The 22,114-nt window shown below is 40.5% G+C and overlaps 1 long non-coding RNA gene across 1 annotated transcript; it reads right to left on the bottom strand.

Annotated features, from left to right (window-relative positions):
- Positions 1-13,580: 13,580 nt before the first annotated feature.
- On the bottom strand, positions 13,581-21,491 carry LOC126956672 (uncharacterized). The gene is made up of 3 exons (XR_007726447.1): positions 21,278-21,491; positions 19,562-19,663; positions 13,581-17,460 (listed from the first exon to the last, which is right to left on the bottom strand). It is a non-coding gene; the product is annotated as an uncharacterized LOC126956672 (long non-coding RNA).
- Between the last annotated feature and the right edge of the window lie 623 nt (positions 21,492-22,114).

The following is a 22,114-nucleotide window of genomic DNA, read 5'->3' as shown; positions in this document are numbered from 1 at the left end:
TTTGCACCCAGGTAGTATTGTATTTCAACAAAATTTAAGAGTCTTGTAGTGTGGGTGGCATCACTTTGCACAACCTTGTTGCTCTTTTCTGAGCAGCTGTGGCTGCACCAGATAAGTAGCATTCCTGGTCCCTGCTCTGTTACATGAAGGAATCCAGGGAGATGCCCCCAGCACACTGTTCTGGATGTGTAGGATGACTATGGGGGCTGGATCAGAAATAGGGGCTGACTGTTACATAGTTAAAATGAGGTAGAGAAAATTGCATTAACCAAAATTTCTCTGAAAGAGAGCCCTGAATATATTTGGTTAAAGAAATACTTCAGCAAGTCATTTGGGGTGGAGGGTGAGACCCAAGAGTATATTCAAGTTTAAAAAGTTATTATTAAACTGCTCTGCGTGAGCTAAGGAGAGGAATTTGTCACATTTATTAGAGGGAGAGGAAAGAAAAGAGAGTGAGGGGAAATGGGGGTGGGGGGCGGCAAGAGAGAGACCAGCAAGAGGTAAAATCGTGTACTCTGTGTGAGGTGAGCCACTCTACATGGTCCTGCCCCCGCATTCTTAAACAAAGTGACAAAGCTCACAAAATTCTCGGTGTGAATGGAGGTTTGTGGAACTCCCTGAAGGAGCTAAGGTTTGTGTCTGGCTGCTGTAGATGAAATAGAAGTAGCATCCATGATTGCAAGCATCAGAGAGGAGGACCCCATAAGGATACTGGCCCTGGACGGTTGCAGAAACTGCAGCAAGAATTTTGGATGTTAACGGGTAGTGGAATTGGCTTTGAATCAAGTTTATCTTGTTATCCCAAAGGTGGGGGTGGGGAGGCAGCTGAATTCCAGGTTATATGCGGATAACCTTGAAGCAACCAGAATATCTAAAGATGTCCGCTGCTTCTGTGTTTTCCATGAGAAATGTTATCTAAAATACAATGAAATCTTATAGAATCGCATATAATGACTACTTATAGAAACCAAGATATTATTTAAACAGAAAGCAAGCGTAATTTCCTGTTTAGTGAGGCTGACCACTGTCCAGGTAAACAGACAGCATCCCAGACATTATGGGAGAAGCAACTCCATCCAGGCCCACTCTATCAGATGGAGAGTTTGTTTCTGGTATTTAGGGCCATTTCCAAGTAAAAGTAAATAATCTTATAGGATGTTCTAAATGATGCACTCTCTGGAATGAAACAATGATTTTTTCCCCAAAATAAATAGTCTACTAACAACTAAACGTAATAATAATCTTGTTTGGATCTTGTTTCATGTTATCAACTATGTACATATATGTATATACATATTTTGTTTTGAGAGGAGGGAAATTTGAATTGGGAATAAAACAAGCAAGAAATTATTGTCAACTTTGATAGGCATGATGATGGATCATGGTTATGTAACAGAGTGTTAATATTTTAAAAGATGCATACATAAATACCTTTATTTAAGAGATGCAAGGTAAGATGACACAATACCCAAATTTGACTTTAAAACACTTCAGCAAGAGAGAGAGAGAAAAAGAGAGAAAATGGATTAAGCAAGAGGATCAAAGCCACGACAATTGTTGAATCTGGTGGATGAACATAAGGGGGCTTACTGTACTATTCTGTCTACTTTGTGCATATCTGAAATTTTCACTAACAAATTTAAAAAACAATTCAAACAAAAATAAAGTTGGGCCCTTACAGTTTTCAGTACCTTGAATATCCCAAGGGAGCTAACTTTCATGTCCTTTTACTCTTCCTTATATCTAAGGCTTAGGAGACAGTCAACATCTGTCTACCAGATACATCACCTGTTTTCAAGTTTAAAAAAAATAACATTTGGAAGGTGTTATGGGGTGAACTGTGTCCCCCCAAAATTCATATGTTGCAGTCTCAACCCCCAGCACCTCAAAATGTGACTACATTTAAAGATACTGTCTTTAAAGAGGTAATTAAGATAAAATGAGGTCACATGACTAGGGGCTAATTCATGTGACTGTATTTGAGTACAGGGTCTTCAGAAAGGTGATTAAGTTAAACCAAGGTTATTAGGTTGGGCCCTAATCCAATATGACTTGTGTCCTTTTAAGGAAGAGAGATGCCAGGGCACACGTGCACGGAGGGATGACTATATGAAGAGGGAGCAAGAGGATGGCCATCTGCCAGCCAAAGAAAGAGGCCTCAGAGGAAACAAAACCAATCCTGCCAGTGCCTTGGTCTTGGACTCCCAGCCTCCAGAACTATGAAAAAAAAAATACATTCCTGTTGGTTAAGCCACCAGTCTGTGTGTTTTTTTATAGCCCTTGTGAACTAGTTCCGAAGGGAATTGAACTGATAACGAATTGGCCTCAGTGGAGCTACTTGAATGAATTCCAGGCTATTCTCTCTTCTCCCAACAAGCAACTCACTTTCCAGTAAGATTCCATCTTCTTCTCTCCCTTCCTTTCTTTGCTCCTGCTGCAATCTCCTTCACATTGCCCGCGTTCTGGTTCTGGTGCTGTTACATCTGCCAAAATACCAGGAAAAACAACACCTCCTGATTCAAACTTTTGAATCTTCTGAGCCTACTCTGGTTTTTCAGTCCATATCCTGATCTTTCCTTGTCTTCTTTGGACACAAATAATGAACCCCTTGAAAAGGATAAAAAACGTTTTAAAAAGTAAACCATTCAAGGAATAAGAATATAGTAGTAGCCTATAATTCTACTTTTCATCCATCTTGAAAGAGAAACATTGTCCTAATACTTAAAGTATTTATTATATCTTAAAGGAAGGCTCTTATTTCTGGTTCAGAGATTTAATGTGGCATTTATAATTATGTTCTGGATACAACATTGTTAAAAATTTGGATTTTCAAGCTAAAAATGATTTTTAAGTATATAATTACCTATTAATTCCCCTGAAATTGTGATTTGCCATTTTTTTTGGTCATAAATCATCTGAAAAAAACAATTTTTAAAGAGAAACTCTGAGCTAACACACGAGTGCCTGGGCCTTGGCGTTGCTAAACTCTGCAACACATGGTGATTTCAGCAGAAACAATATACTAAAGTCATAACAATGGATAATATTTTAATATAATGGAAAATGATCATTAACTTTTCTCGACAGGAAGGAAATGAATTTTCCTCATTGTACATGAGAAAAGCAGGTATAAGAAAATTTCAAAGGATGTCCTACCCAAACAGAATGGGTTTAAGTACCATCACAACAATAGCCTTATAGCATCTGGTGGCAGCAAACTGAACAAATGGTGCTTCTGAGGAAAGAATGTGGCTCGCTGTCTCTCAGAAATATATGTAAATGAACTTGAAATTTTAGAGGATGATCAATCCTACCCAGTAAAGTACCTTTCCCACGGGTCTTTCTCAGATCTCAGGTAAATGGTTCTTTTTATCACATTTGTCCACCCCACCCACTCAAAGCGAATATCCTATTAAATCTCCATAAACCTGTTTCAAATTAAAATGGTGCATGGTAATATTACAGTGTGCATTTATTAAATATTCTGTGTAAGTCATAAGAAATTCAAAATATTTTTATAAAACACCTGTGACTGTGGTATAAGTTGCTTTTTAGAAGTAACGAATCTTCAAAATTCTCTTTGATACAATTTTGATTTTGTCCTGGTACTTCCTGCCACTGTCCTTCAATGATTCTTACCACTTCTGGTAACCTTTGTTTCTTTTTCATTTTTCTGTCTTTATATTCATCAGCATCCCCAATACAAACAACTGTCTAGAATTGATACATCCCAGGATTCTCATCCAAACATTTACATCTAAGTCAAACCAAAAGAGAACAGAGACCAGATTCATTAATTCAGTGATCCAACATCAGTTAAGTAACTAAAAAGAAAGCAGACCGATTTTTAACTCATTGGGACAAAGTGATCAGTTTCTTTGATTTTTCTTTTTTTTTTTTTTTTTGGTTCAATGTATTTGGAGATCATGGACACGCAGCCACAGTGCTCTGAGGGTCACCACATAGACCTCATACTGTTTGTTTTATTTGTCTATAAGCTGGTGCATATTCCATGGTCATTCACTAATATAGAAATGGAAATATGCTACCTGTGCTCCTCCCCCACCATTATGCAAGAGCCTGATTACCTGATGTGGATCAAGTCACCACCCACTCCCAACATGACTACTGCAAGTGTTGTAGTCTCATGTGACTGAGCATAAGCCCCTGAGCCGGTGTATGCTCCTTTCCTGAACTGTCAGTCCCCTACAGTGGTTATTATGACAACAGCCCTTGCTGATCCTTGTTTGTAGCTAGCAGAACTGTCTGCAACTTGCATCATTAATAAAAACTTCTTCACACCTCTACAGGTTGTCATCACAGATCAACATTTTCCCACGTACTTTACTCTTCTCCCCTCGGAAAGAAATTTCTTCTGGACCCACTCATACTCTAAGTCCCTGAGAAGCTTTGGCAAACTCTGCAATGGGCCACCACCTTTCCTCTCCCCAGTCCTTTCCCTCCTGGGGCAGAAAGGACAGAGAAAGCATGAGGCGAACTCCCCCAGCCACATTCCTGCACTCCTGCCAGCCTGGCTGGTGGTAGCTGTGCTTGGCTTCCCTCCAGCCTAGGGTACTCACAGCCTGGCAATAGAGCAATTTTTGAGGGGCACAGGGTTTTGTGACCAAGAGACAAAAATAAAATTAATCACAACCTTACAAATGGCAAAAAAGAAAAACTGACAGAAACAAACAAACAAACAAAACCCTGGGTTTTTTAAAACGGAAGTCTGGCTTCAGTCTTGAATATTAGGATTCTGATGAATTATGTATGAAATGACATAGTTCGTGAAATAGATTTAATTTGCCATATTCTTCTTTCCCCTTACCCACCGCTTTCCCTCCCCCATTCCAACAAGGTCTTGAGCTTTATGATAAAAGGTGAAATTGGGTTGGGGTTGGAGGGAACTGAGAAAGAACAGAGAAGCCAATTAAAATCAAAATAAAAATGTCTTCTTATCCTTTCCTCCTCACTTCACTTGACAATTATCTTGCACATGTGAAATAGGTCTTCACTTGACCCTTCTCTAACTAACAAGGACATCATGAGTCACCAGAACTTATTTTTTTTCTCTATTTGAAGCCTTAATTTTCGTCATTAGTATACTCAATACAGAGAGGTCCTGAGATACAGAAAATGCCAAAAAGCAGACTGAGCAGCTGATGCATCATGACGTAAAGGGAGGACCTGAAATAATTAACTCCATGAAGACAGAGACCATGTTCTTGAAATAATCAGTAAAAGGGACCGTCTCCCAAACCCAGTGTAGATACTCAGTAATAAGAACAGCAAGAAGGACAAACCTAACATGTTGGCTGGTGATGTTCATTCATGCCTCACTTCCGTTCACAGAACTCCCTGGCAGGCATCCACAGTACCATATGCTTTGGGGAAGTGGGAATGCTGATTGTTGTCGTTATGGGGAATTGAGTCTCATTGCTTCATGAGATTCCGGGTGGCAGAAATGTTCTGAGAAAGAACGTGTCCCAGTAGGTGTGCCATGGGAATCTTAGCACAGGACAGAATTTCAGAGAGGACCTTCTCTAAACTTTCAATTATAAAGGTGAGGAAATGGAGGTCCAGGGAGGCAAAAATGGAGGTCCAGGGAGCTTGCCCAGCAGTCAAAATAACAATGTCGAGCTTAGCTGGAGTGATGGAATTAGGATCTGGAACTCCCGATTCTCACATTCTTTAGGCTGACTCACCACTTTCAAGCTTCAGGCTCTAGGCTCCATACTGTGGCTTTTTTTTATTTTTAAAATATATTTTAGGGGTACAAGTGCAGATTTCTTAGATGCATATATTGTGCCATGAAGTCTGACCTTTTAGTGTATTCATCACCTGAATAGTGAAGATTATATCCAATAGGTCATTTTTCAACCCTCACCCTTCTCCTACTGTCCCACCTCTTGGAATCTCCAACATCTATTATTCCACTCTGCATATCCATGTATACTTATTGTTTAGTTCCCACTTATAAGTGAGAACATGCAGTATTTGACTTTCTGTTTCTGTGTTTTTCCTTGAAGATAATGGCTTCAGTTCCATCCATGTTGCTGCGAAAGGCATAATTTCATTCTTTGTTTTTAATGGCTGAGTATATGCCATGATGTATATATACCACACGTTCTTTATCCAGTCTTCTATTGATGGACACTTAGGTTGATTCCATATCTTTGCTACTGTAAATAGAACTGCAATAAATATGCGAGTGCAGGTATCTTTTTGATGTAATGATTTCTTTTCTTTTGGGTAGATACCTAGTAGTGAAGTTGCTGAATTGAAGGGCAGTTAGTACTATTTTTCGTTCTTTGAGAACTATCCATACTGTTTTTCATAAAAGTTGTACTAATTTACTTTCCCACTAACAGTATAGAAGCATTCCCCTTTCTCCGTATCCTTGCCAACATCTGTTGTTTTTAGACGTTTTAATAATAGCCATTCTGACTTGTGTGAGATGGTATCTCATTGTGGTTTTGATTTGCATTTCTTTGATGATTAGTGATGCTGAGCACATACTACCTGTGTCTAGTCAACCATGTTCATCCCTCCCCCATCCTGTGACTTTAATGGCAACTCTGTAGATGCTGATACTGGTGTCTCCAATATTTTTAGTCATGGAGATATCTAGAATCTTTTTGCTCTCTTTATTTTATTTTATTTTATTTTATTTATTTATTATTATTATACTTTAAGTTGTAGGGTACATGTGCATAACGTGTAGGTTTGTTACATATGTATACTTGTGCCATGTTGGTGTGCTGCACCCATCAACTCGTCATTTACATCAGGTATAACTCCCAATGCAATCCCTCCCCCCTCCCCCCTCCCCATGATAGGCCCCGGTGTGTGATGTTCCCCTTCCTGAGTCGAAGTGATCTCATTGTTCAGTTCCCACCTATGAGTGAGAACATGCGGTGTTTGGTTTTCTGTTCTTGTGATAGTTTGCTAAGAATGATGGTTTCCAGCTGCATCCATGTCCCTACAAAGGACACAAACTCATCCTTTTTGATGGCTGCAAGGATGTAAAGGTATAAGAATGATATGATGGACTTTGGAGGACTTTGGGAAAGGGTGGGAGGGGTTAGGGATAAAAGACTACACATTGGGTACAGTGTACATTGCTCAAGTGATGGGTGCACCAAAATCCCAGAAATCACCACTAAAGAACTTATTCATGTAATCAAACACCACCTGTTCCCCAAAAGCCTATTGAAATAAAAAAGTTAGAAAGAAAAGAAAAATAATGTGTGCAGAGCACTAAGCATACCAGATTACTAATGGTAGCTGAGCAGGAAATCTCAGAGCGTACCCTGTACCTGAGAGGCCGAGTCAGTGGGATAGAGACCTGAGTCCCCCTCTCACAAGAAAGAGCCCTGTCTCACTGAGGTCCCTTCAACGGCTATCACACCCTGAGCACTTAACATTCTCAGACTGAAGGCACTTCTGTGTGAACACACGTATTGGAACCATAATGTAACGAGATGATTTACCAAAAAACACCCCAGAAAATCTGTCTCTGAAGTGGCATCTACAGAGAAAGAAAGCGACTCTGTAACATTAAATTGATGTACAGAGTCCTGGAAAAATAAAAAGAGAGAAGTAAGCCTGGGACTAACAAGAAAATTAAAAGAAAAAAATGTTTGGGGAAGAACTGTTCTTGAAGCCAGAAGACAGAGATTCAAGTCCTGACTTTTCTCTAACTGCTGTGTGAGTTGGGAAAGTCACCTACCTTCTCTGAATCTGTTTCCGCAGCTATTAAATAAAAATAAAATAATATCCGTTATGAGTTTGCTGAGATAATTAACATACAGAAAATGTTTTTAAAGAAATGTGTAAGTTTGTCCATTTGAATTATGTAACAAGGATATTATAAACAGCTTTTCAGAATTGCTTGTATTTCAGAATTGGCTTTTTAAAGAACATTTCTGGCATAATGAAGTAGCAATGAAAAAGAAATGTGTCTTCTAGTTGTGAAGTCTGAGGCTTAGTTTAGTTTTCTCTAACTCAGGACCACCTGACTTGCAACTGCCTCATTCCTGAGACTCAGCCCAGACAGGAGTACAGTGGGAAGAATGTGGAGGAAGGCCAGTTTGAGTGACAATCACTGGAGTTTCTCCTAGGCCCACATCTCTATCTTTCTCCACTCACCCCTACCCTAAGGTACAGTAAAGATCTGGTACCTTCACAGCCTGCAGAGAATAGCAAAGTAAGGTTTTGAGAGAAGACAAGAAAGTTTTCTGAAAATACAGCAGTTCCTTTTGAACGTGGAGAGCAGATGATCTTTGTTTTGAATTATGCTTCCCATCCCAGAATGGGATCCCATAAACGTAGGCAGCTTTGTTGCCCCTGCCTCTGAGAGAAGCAAGCCTAGATGTGCGCACATACACAAGTGCACATGTGCGTACATGCACACCCACATACACAGCCTGCAGGCCTTCCTTCCTTTGCTAAGCATTTGCATTCTGAGCTCTTACTGCTCAAACTCCTGAAGCCAGTGAAGACGTGAGCTCTGCTTCCATGCACAGCATCCCTTAAGCGTAATTTTCATTTTGGACCTGGTGTAATCAAGAGGGCACCTCACCAGTATAATACTAATTTCTTTATTAGAATTATTTGAAGTTGCACACTTGGTAATCCAATCATCCAGAGACTCAAAGGCAGGAGAAAAAGGCAAGTAATTAAAATACATAAAGCTGAAGAGGCAATTAGTGGCATACATCATGATCAATAAAATAACAATTTAAAAAGACAAGTTTCCCACTGCACTCCGAGGCTAGCACAAGGAGTCTCTGTCAGTTTGGGGCAGGCAAAAATTCCCTGGGGCAAGTTTTGCCAAGACTTTCCAGGTTTCCACTCCTCACAGAAGGAATTTGGGAACTTACAACAAGGCACTGCATTTTTTCCCTACTGTTGTGGATACCTTGGGCAAGAGATCATCTTAAAAGGGTGATTCTCAAACCTTTCTCTCCCAAACACATGTAAACATGGTGTTCACAAGTCTGGTGCACTCCCAAGGAAATATGCAGTTTGATTTTTAAGATGAAGAGTTTGGGAGAAATTAATCTCTGTAATAATTGATAGCTGCCAAAGACTAATGATACATCACCAATGGCTGTTCCCTACTGTCTCAGGCCAGCTGGACAGGCTGCAACCCAACCACCACTCCTTAGGATGCTGGCACCTGCACCACTCAAGAAGGGATATTCTAAGGCAAGTGAGAAAGAGAGTAGTTCCATTGGGACAATCTTGAATCTGTCCAACTTGTACAAAATAAAGTTTATCTCTTAAAAATGTACTTAAGACAGTAGAAACAAATTTCTTGCCATGGACCTCACAACTGGTTGAAATCCCTCTGTGTGACACACTGTGGAAATTAAAAACGACTTTCCCCAGGGAGTGCCTTAGGGGCTTCTTAGACCACACTCAACCATTTTAGTCATTCTTGCAAGGAAAGTGAACATCTGGCCTGAGGGTGGAACCCAGGACCATCAGCCTTACAGCCATTAATGCTGAGTGTTGACCATGAGCAGAGCCATGTGCTGGCTAAGATGGAGGGAGAGGTACAAATGGAAACAAAAGGCCTTATTCTTATCTTTCAAGTGCTGATACTCTATAGGGATGGGCAAGACAAACACACATGAAAGATGGAAAGACCATTCTCAGCTTGGGTAAGGACTACCCCTAATTCTGCCTCAATTTATATGGTATTTCTATATCCCTAGAACTTAGCAGAATCTCCAGCACTGCAGCAGATTCCCAGCCTATGCTTGTTACGTTAAAACCAAACATAAATAGCATGGTATACACAGGGTGTGTGAGACAAAACAAAGTAGTCAATTAAATGACTGCTGGTAGCTTGAATGAGATTAATTTGGCAGTAGACTAATGGGGGAGAATAGGAGATGGCATTCTTTAATGGAAAAAAAAAGCATATGGACATACACATATGAATTTGGAAGGGAGGATGACATGAAGATGGGGCTCAGATAAGTGGCCCCTGGCTTAGAGCATGGGGATCTCCAAGTTGATGTAGGTCCTATTTCTGGAAACCATGGGAGAAGGCAGATGGCCTTCCAGCCAATTCCTATCCAAGTGCTTCCTACTCCCTTAGCCCATGTGTGTATTGGCCAAAGGGAAGGAAGTGAGGTAGAGGTCTGTGGGGCAAAGCTGAGTGCATGGGATGTTTTGATCTTTGATGGAGAAGGAAAGATGCTGCCCTGACACCATAACTGGGAGTTCTTGGTGGAGAAGGGAAGGTCTGGGATGGCCTTTGGGAACACCTGCACTGGGAAAGTGGTTGCTATCTGCAGGAGCAGTTGAATTCCTGGATGGCTTTGGTATACCTGGTCTGACCCTAATCCTTCCCTTTAGGGCCCTGAAGCAGAAATAAACAGGAAAGTATTAAGAAATATATGTATTCAGAAAAAGTAAAAGCAGAGGTTTACCTTGGGGAAATGTTGCACAGTGTTGCACGTTGCCAATGCCTCCACTGCTCCCCAGAAGTTCACATGGTCTGAAGCCCTTATCTTTATGTTGGGCTTACTGTCCTCCCAGGCAAGTGTCTGGGTTTGGGTGGGTGGGCCTCCTAGCTGTCAGACTTGCTTTTGTGCTATGAGCTCACCAGATACTGACCAGAGAATCTAGTGGAAATCCACAGGTCCCAGAGGGGAGCCTGATAACAGCATAAAGATGCATTTTCTATAATTTAAATGAGACTCTTTTCTCAGCCAGCTCACACTCACGAATCCTGCAAAAATTTCTTTCTGATCATAAGATGCCTGAACCTGTGACTAAAAGAAAATGGGTCAAATCCCATCCGAACAAGTCTCAGGGGATGTTCCTATTCTTTGGTAGTCCTTCATGTTGCTTACATTGGGTATTTGCTTGAAGGAAGTAGGGCTTGGATGACATCTGGTTCCACAGACTTTTGGAGGCAATTTGATGCAATTTGTTGGTAATAGGATTTGATCTGTACTAAATCTGAATGTCTGTGTTATTTCAACGGATTTAATGAAGTTTTGTTTGTTTTTAAGATATACACGATATCATTTCTCATCCTGTCTTCTGTGGACTCCAGGTGGCAATGATCAGGCAGGCTAATAATAACAGTATGCTTTATACGGAGGCATTATTTTGTCAAAGAGTTCAAATACAATCTCATTAATATCTTACCTTGGGGAAAGCTAGAGAGAGAGGAGATGAGTTGTTCTTAAAATACACACACACACACACACACACACACACACACACACACGTGAAAGCAGCTGTGATATAAGGACAACCTCACCAATACTGCCTGTGATGGTTAGTTTCCAAAGATGGTCCCCTTAATGATTCATGCTTCACATTATTCATGCTTGATGTACTTGCTTTTTCTTGATTCTGCCAGGTTCTGTGACTTGTGGTTGACCAGTGAAATAGGGCAGAAGTGACATTATATGACTTCTAAAGCTTGCACATTAGAAGTCCTTGTAACACTCACTTTTGGGACACTACCCTAGGAACCCAGGCACCACACAGTAAAAAGCCCAGCCCATACAGAGATGACACACCCAGATGCTCCAGTCAACGGCCCCAGGTGACAGCCAGCATCAATTGGCAGCCTTGTGAATGAGTCATCTCGAACTTTCAGCCCAACTGAACCTTCAGATGACTCCAACCTCAGCCACCATCTGCCTACAACAGGGTGAGACAGCCTGCGTGAATACTGTTCAGCTGAACCATGGAACTCTCAGACAAATTAATACAGTAAGTCTCTAAGCTTTGAGATGGTTTATTAGATTGCCATAGATAATCAAACCACCACTCTCAACATTTGAGTAGATGCTGCTCTCTCTAGAAAGCATAGTCTAGCTTCCTTGGAACAGCTGTTACAGACAGGAATCCCTAAACAAGGTTTCCTTGGTGCCTTTTGGAGAGATCCTCTGTGCTGTTTCTCCTAGCCCTGGACTTCCCTCCTCACTTGCTTCAGAAAAAGCGAATCTCCTGTCTATAGGAAGGGAGTATGGTGGTGGTGGGGAGGTAGTGAAAGTAAAGTGGGAAATAAGAGGCAACTTTCTCAGGTAAATCCCTAATGGGCCTCATTTTGGTCGAATGTTTACAAACTCAAATGCCCACAAGGGCTAGACAGGCGAGGTGATAGAATGATGACAGCATGAGGCACTCGGGAGTAGTGAAGATCGTGTTGAACTGGTGAGCATGAGGCTATCTACAAGGGGCAGCTGCTATGGCCCCAGGTGGCCATTGTGGCCACTACTGCCAGGTCTTCTAATTTTTGAAGTGAAGTTAGAAATGTATTTTTTAATGTAAAGTTTTGGCAGCAAATTTTATATGTTCTAAAACACCATGTGAATATAACATACTTGGAGGTCAGGGGCTGCTAGTTGGATGCCGCTACCATAAAGGGTAGGATGTAATCCCAGCCAACCTCATCTCAGCACCTATCCCCTTCCAAGGAGAATAACAATACTCTAATCTGTGTAGTGTGTTATGATTCAAAGTGCATTCATGTCCACATTTGACTTGAACTTCTCAGTAAGGAGAAACAGGTGAGCAAGGTATCTTTTTCAAGACCCTCACTTAAGAAAACAGGCTCAGGGAGAGAACCTGCCTGAGTGGGCACTGCTCTGGCAGTGGACCACAGCTCACACTGTTTCTACTCTATCTGGACAGAGGGATAGGGGTGGGGGGCAGCTGAGCCTTGTGAATGTATTGAAACTGTGATAGTGAAAGCAATTCTAGGCAGCTAAGAGACAGAGGAGGAGAGCTGAACAAGGTGAGAATCTGCTTTAAAGTCTGAAGTTCCCTAGATCTTATGTTCCACAGTCAGGACTGACAACTTTGACTTTCTCCAGAAAAAAAGAGATGAGTGCTGGTGTCTCCAAGCTTGGCTGAGGGCTGGGTTATGGCAGATGCCCCTCCTTGTTGTGTGTGATCATTGAATCTGAATAGCTATGACCTCAGGTTTAAGGTTCTTGAGGGAACCTGGAGAGATAAGAGGACCTGAATCCATTCCCTCCCACAGGCAAAGCAAGGGACTCCATTCTGGTTCCTTGTGGCTCCCAGCCCATCTTTCTCTGGGCTAAAGCAGGCTATGGGAGGCCTCTGAAGGTCAACATGTCCCTTATGGCCAACATGTGTGGGTGGCTAGGAGGGAACGGGCTTCTTCGTTCCAACAAAATATCTAAGACTGAACCCAGAAGATTCTGAATCCTAGATTTCTAATGAGGACAAGGAGGCCACTCTGGGGCCAGACTTTGACCTTCCAGTTTCCAAACCTTTGGAGAGGGCTTTTACCCAGTCCCCGTTGCCGCACCACACAGTGTGCCCTTCAAAGTCCGGCCCCTTACCTCAGCTCTCATGGGTCCCTGTTGGACACAATGCTACAAGCAAACAAAAAAAAACAAGGAAAAGTAGCATAGACGGTGACACATATGTAGAAATAGAGACTTCAAATTCTTATAATTTATTCTCCCATTCCCAACCAACATTCCTCTCCCTGAGAATGCAAGGAGCACATATACCCTCTCTCACCTCAGCCTCCTCCCCACTCACCTGCTGTCCAGGCTTCCCTGCCATCTTCCTTCATCAGCTGCAGTGACCTGGCTTTCATGCAAACAGCAAATATATGAGAAAACACCTTTTTTAAAAAAAATGTTACTTTAAGTTCTGGGATACATTTACACAACATGCAGGTTTGTTACATAGGTAAACATGTGTCATGGTGATTTGCTGCACCTATAAACCCATCATCTAGGTTTTAAGCCCCACATGCATTAGGTATTTGTCCTAATAATCTCCCTCTCCTTGCCTGCCACCACCCAACAGGCCCTGGTGTATGATGTTCCCCTCCCTGTGTCCATGTGTTCTTATTGTTCAACTCTCACTTATGAATGAGAACATGTGGTGTTTGGTTTTCTGTTCCTGTGTTAGTTTGCTAAGAATGATGGTTTCCAACTTCATCCATGTCCCTGCAAAGGACATGAACTCATCCTTTTTTATGGCTGCACGGTATTCCACGGTGTGTATGTGCCACATTTTCTTTGTCCAGTCTATCATTGATGGGCATTTGGGTTGGTTCCAAGTCTTTGCTACTGTAAATAGTGCTGCAATAAACATATATGTGCATATGTCTTTACAGTAGAATGATTTATAACACTTTGGATATATACCCAGTAATGGGATTGCTGGGTCAAATGGTATTTCTGGTTCTAGGTCCTTAAGGAATTACCACACTTCCACAATGGTTGAACTAATGTACGCTCCCACAAACAGTGTAAAAGCATTCCTATTTCTTCATATCCTCTCTAGCATCTATTGTTTCCTGACTTTTTAATAATTGCCATTCTAGCTGGCATGAGATGGTATCTCATTGTGGTTTTGATTTGCATTTCTCTAATGACCAGTGATGACGAGCTTTTTTTCATATGTCTGTTGGCTGCATAAATGTCTCCTCTTGAGAAGTGTCTGTTCATATCCTTCACCCACTTTTTGATGGAGTTGTTTTTTTCTTGTAAATTTGTTTAAGTTCCTTGCAGATTCTGGATATTAGACCTTTGTCAGATGGGCAAATTGCAAAACTTTTCTCCCATTCTCTAGGTTGCCTGTTCACTCTGATGATAGTTTCTTTTGTTGTGCAGAAGCTCTTTAGTTTAGTCAGATCCCATTTATCAATTTTAGTTTTTGTTGCAATTGCTTTTGGCATTTTTGTCATGAAGTCATTGCCCATGCCTATGTCCTGAATGGTGTTGCCTAGGTTTTCTTCTAGGGTTTTTGTGGTTTTGAGTTTTACATTTAAGTCTTTAATCCATCTTGAGTTAATTTTTGTATAAGATATAAGTAAGGGGTTCAGTTTCTATTTTCTGCATATGGCTAACCAGTGGAAAACACCTTCTCAAAGAGGGGTTCAGGTTGCCTGGCCATGCCTGGGGCTTAGCACATCCAGCCACCTTACACATAGACCAGTGGGGGTCACAAAGCCATGGCTCCAGTACTCTGTTGGTTTCTCATTCTGTCCTTGGCCTCTAGGACCAAAGACAAAAGCTGATCGCTCTTATCTGGCTATTGGATATGCCTTGCTCCCAATAGCACTCTCAGGAAGAGAAACTCACATTTAGGATGACAACGGGCCAGGCATGGCCACCTCATCCCCTTATTTAATCAGACTATCAGCCTGTGAGTTGGTCATTGCTGTACCTGGTCAATTAGTTAGAGGCTGTGTAGATTGTTCAGGATTGCACAGATTTGTAAGTGGCCCAGTAAGTATATGAACCCAGGTGAGTCTGCACCCAAAACTATTCCCTTTCCCCAAATTCAGGTCTAGATATCAGTGCTACTCTTTCTACAGCCAGTGCTATGAAGGGCAACAGTGCAAGCTGTGAACTGCCTAGCTCTGGGGAGCACTGTTGTGGTGGTCTGTGCCAATAGCCCTCCCTAGAGCTGTGCGGTGCACAATCTGCACATCATAGGTGGAAGCCATACCCCCAGCTGCAGCAAAAAGAAATTTCAGCCAAATAAAAAATTCTTTTTGGGGATCTCTGAGATAAAGTTTTTAATCAGCTACCTCAAACTTGGTCTTCTACGAAACATCACAGTATTTTTTGTTTGTTTGTTTAACAGAAATTTCAGTTTTCAAGTTAGTGTTACTTATTAATTGATGTATGTATCTCATCTGCACCCGAGGAGTTCATAACCATCAACTTACGACACCTACTTTGGAACCAGAAGGAGCTAAGCTTTGCCTTCTGGGAATTGAACTTGTAGTGTGAGAGTCTGCTCAGCTGAATTGGGGGCTAAGGAGTCATTGCCACAAGCAAAGAAAAACAAACAAACAAAACAGAAAACAAAAAACAATCTAGATAGGCATAGTTCAGTTCCTTCCAGTGCACCTGCCCAGAAGCTGGCAAGAAGAGCCCAGGATCTCCAGGAGGGAGGTGTCTGCCCATTGCCAGGGGTCCGGTGCACCCTGCAGGCTAGCCTAGGGAAGGAGAGCTGTTAGTTGCCCAGGATGAACTCCTGGAGGAAAGTTTCTAATCAGAAGAGAGGGGCTCTGGCATCAGACACAGGAAGGGCAGCAGTGAAAATGTGTGAGGAGGTATCATATCTGAAAAGAGAGTGTGATGAGCCAGACAGGGTTTTTAATATTCAGGTTGAAACAGGTTTTAGATATGACTTGGCATCATCGACGATAATCCACTTTAATTCAATTTGCCATAAAAAGATGCCACTTTTGCTTTTTACACAGACACATGAGAAAATGCTATGCTTGCATTGCTGAGCGCCTTGACTACACTCCTGTGGCCAGAACACACTTCACAGGGAAAGCCCCCTGGGTCTGGCCATGGTAGCTGTGTCAGTTGTGGCTCTCTCCTAATCCACGAGGCTCTGGTCACTATACTTAGTTCTATTATTTTGCTTGGAAGATGCTTCTGAGGGTTCACTGCCTCACAGGGATAACATGATATCCAAACTATGATCATAAATTGCTCCTTGCTTCATTTCACTTTTTCCTGGCACCTGCCAGGCAGCCAAGATAAAGAGAGCTTCTCCAGTGCAGCCTGTTATCATGAACCCAGAAAGGCAATCCATGTTCGGTTCACCTAACTGCTCTGGATTTCCTGTTTCTAAATACACAATATTAATTTGTACATAGGACATGTTGCCTTCAAATAATTGACAAATGTCCTTTCTCAGCATAGCCAATGGGATCAGATGAACAACTGGAATGTTAGCCATTCTGTGCCTGCATTCCATGGAGATTAAGAAAAAATTGCAGATCTAGAAACAATATGTGCAAGGGTGGTCTCCTGGCAATTTGCAGCCAATTACAAGTGTACATTGCTTTGCACAATGGATGTGCTACTGAAAAGGTTATATGCAAATCAAATTTTTGTAAATCGAATTATATTTAACATGCACCAAGGGAACTGGCTATTTTAGGGACACCAAAGTTGAATTCATTTTGTGGAGCAGGGAACCCTTTGTAAAGCAAATTACCATCCTCCAATTCATATATTCTTTGATAAGGTCAGGTTTTATTATTTGGGATTTTTTTGAACTAGAGCATACCTACAGTGTTAAAATGGTAGTAATAAGATATTCAGGGCCTTTAGCAAATTCTAGAAGTAAGAGAAGGAGAGATGAAAACTAACTGAATCTCCTTTTAAAGAAAGGAATGAACTGGAAAAAAAAAAAGGGGGGGGGGCATTGTTCCCGCATCAATTGACTGGAACGCCCATAGTGCTATTCTTATTTCTGGTTTGAACCCAGCTGACTCACCTCAGCCATGGTTCTCTGTGCCTGTGTTACATTATCCCATTTTGGAATTGCAGAATTCTAGACTGATAAAGTTATGAAAATGACAACCAGCCTCACCAGGGCCTTGTTAACCCTTCGGCACTCTTGTCACGGGGCCTGGGGCCCATCAGCTTTCTAAGGGTCCACATAACTGTCTGAGACCTGAAAGAACACAAAGAAAAACTGCAAATCAAAAATAATAAATGTTTAATTAAAGATCTACGAAATGTAACATTGTGTCAACTTCATTAATTGTTAAGTTTAGTATTCATAAAATTTTGATTACCCAAGAATTTGAAAGGAAGAAACAAAACTACCATTCTTCATAGCTGCTGTAATGGTCCACATAAAAAAATCCAAGGGCAACTATAGACAAACTGTATTGGTCAATAGAGCCTGGATTATACTGAGGTAACAAACCCTGAAATATCAGTGGCTTAACACAATAGTACTTTATTTCCTTCTCATGAAGTTTGTTGAGGTTCTGAGCCATGTGGTGATTCATCAATTCAAACTCTGCCACCTAAACACTAGGCATTTATCTCTGTTTAAGCAGAAGAACGAGACCAAAAAATAATGCAAGAGCTTTTCATTGCCTTAGCCTGGAAGTAACAGCATCACATTCACTCTCATTTCATTGGCTGCAGCTGGTCGCATGTTCCCTGGCTGCAGGCTACCTGGGAGGTATAGTATTTTCTATGTCCAGGGAGACCTGGTGATGTCTACCATGTACACTATTAAAATTGATTAGAGTTTAGTAAGATCAATACACCCAAACCAAAAACATTCCTGTATACCTGTAACAAACAATTAGAACATGTGAATTGAAATAAATACCAATTTAAAATGCAACAAATGCCATTAGGCACCTAGGAGCAAATCTGACAAAAGATATGCCAGATTTTTGTAGAGATAATCATAAAACTTTATCGAAAGATGGAAAAGATGTCAGTGTCCTCCAAATTAATTTGTAGATTAAGTGGCAAGTTTGATTGAAACACAAATAGGGTTTTTAATGGTGGTTTGTAAGCTGATACTAAAAATTTATATGGAATACTAAATAACTTTTTAGACAATTTTACAGAAGGGAAAGAAAAGCTATGGGTGGCTGGCAGTGTGGTTGTATTCTCACAGGCAGAGATAAGCAGACAAATATTACAAAAGAGAAATAGGCCCTTGTAAACATGTGAACCTGGTATTTGACAAGGGTGGCATTATGAATCAGTGAAGACAGAGGCTAACCGGGTGTTGGGATAATTGGATATGGAAAAAATGATTATGGATTGTAAATGTTTATAAATATTTGATGTAAATAAAATAATTTCAAAACACAAAAATATAAAGTTTCTTCTAATTTTTTACTGTAAAAGTGATATTTTTAGTGTGCAACGTGGGCTTATTTTAATACACTTGATATGATATGGGATGGGCCTTTAAGAATAAGAAACGTTTATCAAAGTAATAAATCTTGTTTCTGTAATTCAATTTTCTCTGTTTGGTCCCCACTAAATATCATGAGGTCATGGTTTCATTATATATATATATATATATAAAAATTATGATTACCTGACATGCATTAAAAGAATCGACTTCATAACAAATACTGAAGAGTCACTTTGTTCATTGTCATTGATTTCATGGGGAGAAAAAAAGTGTGAATCTATCATTTTTAATACTTTTTTTATTTTATTTATTGAAGGTAAAGCAATCTCCATTCCATAACCCACTTTTTGTGCACTGAAAAGGTGCACTGGAAGGAGGTAATTGATTCATTATACCTGGAGGTATAATCCAGGAATGATCATGGGGAATCAGCAGCTCTCCCAACAGCCCACTTCATCTTTTCTTTGGTATAGAGCAAGATGGAGCAGTAGGGGATATACAGTGAGAGGTATATTACAAGCTGCACACCTGTCCCTGTTTGAGCAGGTTTGGTGACTCCATGGGCTAGGGCCTGTTGAGGACTATTGACACGAAGGGCAGCAGAACTTTCTGAAAGGAAACCACTTTAAGGAAGAGAGAGTCAAGGACTCCAGATTGATCAAAAGACTAAATCATGGGGAAAAGGAGGGAGTGATTGTGAATTGCTCAGGTTGACTTTCTTTTTTATTGGATTATCCCAGAACAAAACCGAGTCTTCCTTGCCAGTTTCCTATAATTCACCACCACCAGCACTTCAGCCCTATCTACTGAGCAGCTTCTTCCTGATCCAAGGGGGCACATTGTCATCACACTTTCAGAGTTGCTCTTGTCCCCTACTTACCCCCACCACCAATCAATGGCCATCCACCAGAAGGCTAGTGCAGGTGGCCAGATTGTTCTTCTTTCCCAGAAGATTAGAGAGAACCACGGACAGAGGCTTTATCTGGAAGATAGGAGAACCCAGGAAAAAAGGAGGGGATTCTAGAATATCCGACTGGGGAAATTCACAGAACATTTCACTTTCCTTCCTCCTTTTTACTTAGAGCTGTCCTGTCTGCTCCAATAGCACACAAAGAGATGCAGGCTGTGTGAAGAGCCCAGTTGCCCTCCATGACCATGGCATAACTGTGTGTCCAGCTTTATGGGGCACGGAGCAGCACTCTCATAGGAACTAAACAACCTGCCTAGCAACATTCACATTGGAGGTATTTTCTGGTTTCTATCTGGGAATATTAGAATACAGTATTAGCCTTTTCAGCAATGGTGTAGGAAAGCAACAGTCCCACATGTGAGTCAAGTGAGTTTTGGTGGAGGGGAGGTGTTTGGCGTGGAGACAGCTCACTAACTTATACAGGGTTTCCCAGGGTGATGCTTTGAAGGCCAACATTCATCTGTATTGATGAGGTATAACAACAAAATATTGCGACTGATTTTTGTCATCGGCATGACTTTATAAGATGGTAACTGTAGAATCAGACAAAACAATAAGAGGTTTAATTACAGGTTATTTAAATACCTCTTTGACTTGTGGCTCTAGTGTAAAGAAATAGAGAAAAAAACTACAGAATGAAGTAATAAAATGAAGTAATAAAGAGCAAAGTTGAATCCAAGCAGGTAGTCAAGCAATATGCAGGAATCAGAAATTTGAAATCAGACTCAAATATTAGGTAATGATATAATTCAAACATTTCAAAAGTATTGACATAGCAAGTATAAACTTGGGATGGATTTTACTTGTCCCCATCAGTCATAGACACAAATCCAGCTGGCATTCTTGCCTATGGCCTCTTTTATCACTAAAAATCCCAATTTAGCTAAAAATGCACCCCAAAAAATGGCTCATGAAGGTTACCAAAAAATTTTGGAATAACGTAATTTTTTTCTTAGTGAATATGCATCTTTAAACCCTAGGAAGATTTAGAATTAAGTATATATGTATAGATATTAAGAAAATAAATTTTATAATATTAATATTTGGGCATTTAGGAGAAATATATGCATATTTAGTATTTTTGGAACTTGTAATTATGAACAGAATTTAGCTTATTAGAATAATAAGTCAGCATTAGAAATCCAATTTAAAATGAGTAGACTCATGATTTTAAGCTGAAACCTTTTTAGAAAAATGTGTTTACTAGTCAAAGGATATATTTTAAAAGAAAATGAATATGTTAAATTTATACACTCAGTTTAAAAGGTTTAGAAGATTTATTCATTAATTTGTAAATAAGATCAAAAATTAGTCAAAGGCTTCCTAAAATTTACTAGATTTTGAAATAAAAATATTATTTGTAAGTTGGGCTTGAAAGGCAAATACTTTTTAAAGGAATAACCTTAATAAATTACGTACTAATTTTCAAGACAAAAATAACTCCCTGAATAATCTTTCCTGCCCTCCCAAAGTTGCATCAAAGGCACAAAAAACTCTTATTAATCTTTTTAAAAAAATAAATTAAAACTTTCACATGAAGTAAGTACTATCCTTTAAAAAATAGTCCCCTTGGAGGTCACACACATAAGTAATGCTTTTAATGCTCAAAATTCTCCTCAGACTCACCTTTGAGATTACTTTCCCAGCCAGTTTAAATTCTTTTTCTCTTTGTCAAACCTTTTCTTATAGTTGGAAACTGGATGACAAAATTATCTAACACCAAACTTAACATGTCACCACACTGAGGTATCTGCAGTTTAACATAGTCAACCCAAAAGAATGAATATCAGATGTGGTTGAAGAGTTTCTTCTCCGAAGGTACTCTTGGGAACTCTCCAATCATACCTCTTAGGCAGCTGACTTCTCTGTCTTCTGGAAGAGTCAAGAGAAGCATTTCTAGCTGGAACTCAACTTACGCACAGGTTAGAACTGAAAATAAACATTACCAAAGGTTTGGACTGAGGGGTTTGATCCAGGGGCGCTCACAGCAGTGAGGATGTACAAAGGGTCATGGTTGGGCATGGGTGGTTCTCAAATGTTGACACTGTGTGGGAGCGCTGTTCAGAGCCACAGCAAGAAGCAAAAGCAGGTAGTGCTTGCTGCTGGACAGGGACAAGCAAAGATGTCTGCAGAGGCGGTAACAAAATGACCCAAAAGACAAATTGACTCAGAGCACCAAATCCATTGGGTGGTAAACGAAAATAACCTTCTGGGCATGGTTGACCACACATTCCTTTTGGTTTAAGCAGCATAAAATCCAGGATATTTGAGTAAAATATGGGGAATGGGGAGGTGGAAAGAAGAGGCAGATTACAGGGGAAAAGTTTGGAAAAGAGAAATCCATAAACTTATCTTAGGGCCTGAACCACCTCTACATCATTTAGGCACAAAGGAGCCACTCTTGTCTGTTCATTTTTGTGAAATAGAAAACTCCGTACAAACTGTGTTTCCTCACGGGCCTAA

Source organism: Macaca thibetana, chromosome 6 (assembly GCF_024542745.1).
Source record: "Macaca thibetana thibetana isolate TM-01 chromosome 6, ASM2454274v1, whole genome shotgun sequence".
In the NCBI taxonomy this organism is placed as follows: domain Eukaryota; kingdom Metazoa; phylum Chordata; class Mammalia; order Primates; family Cercopithecidae; genus Macaca; species Macaca thibetana.
Note: the sequence above shows the minus strand (reverse complement) of the source record. Positions and strands in the feature narration are given on the sequence as shown.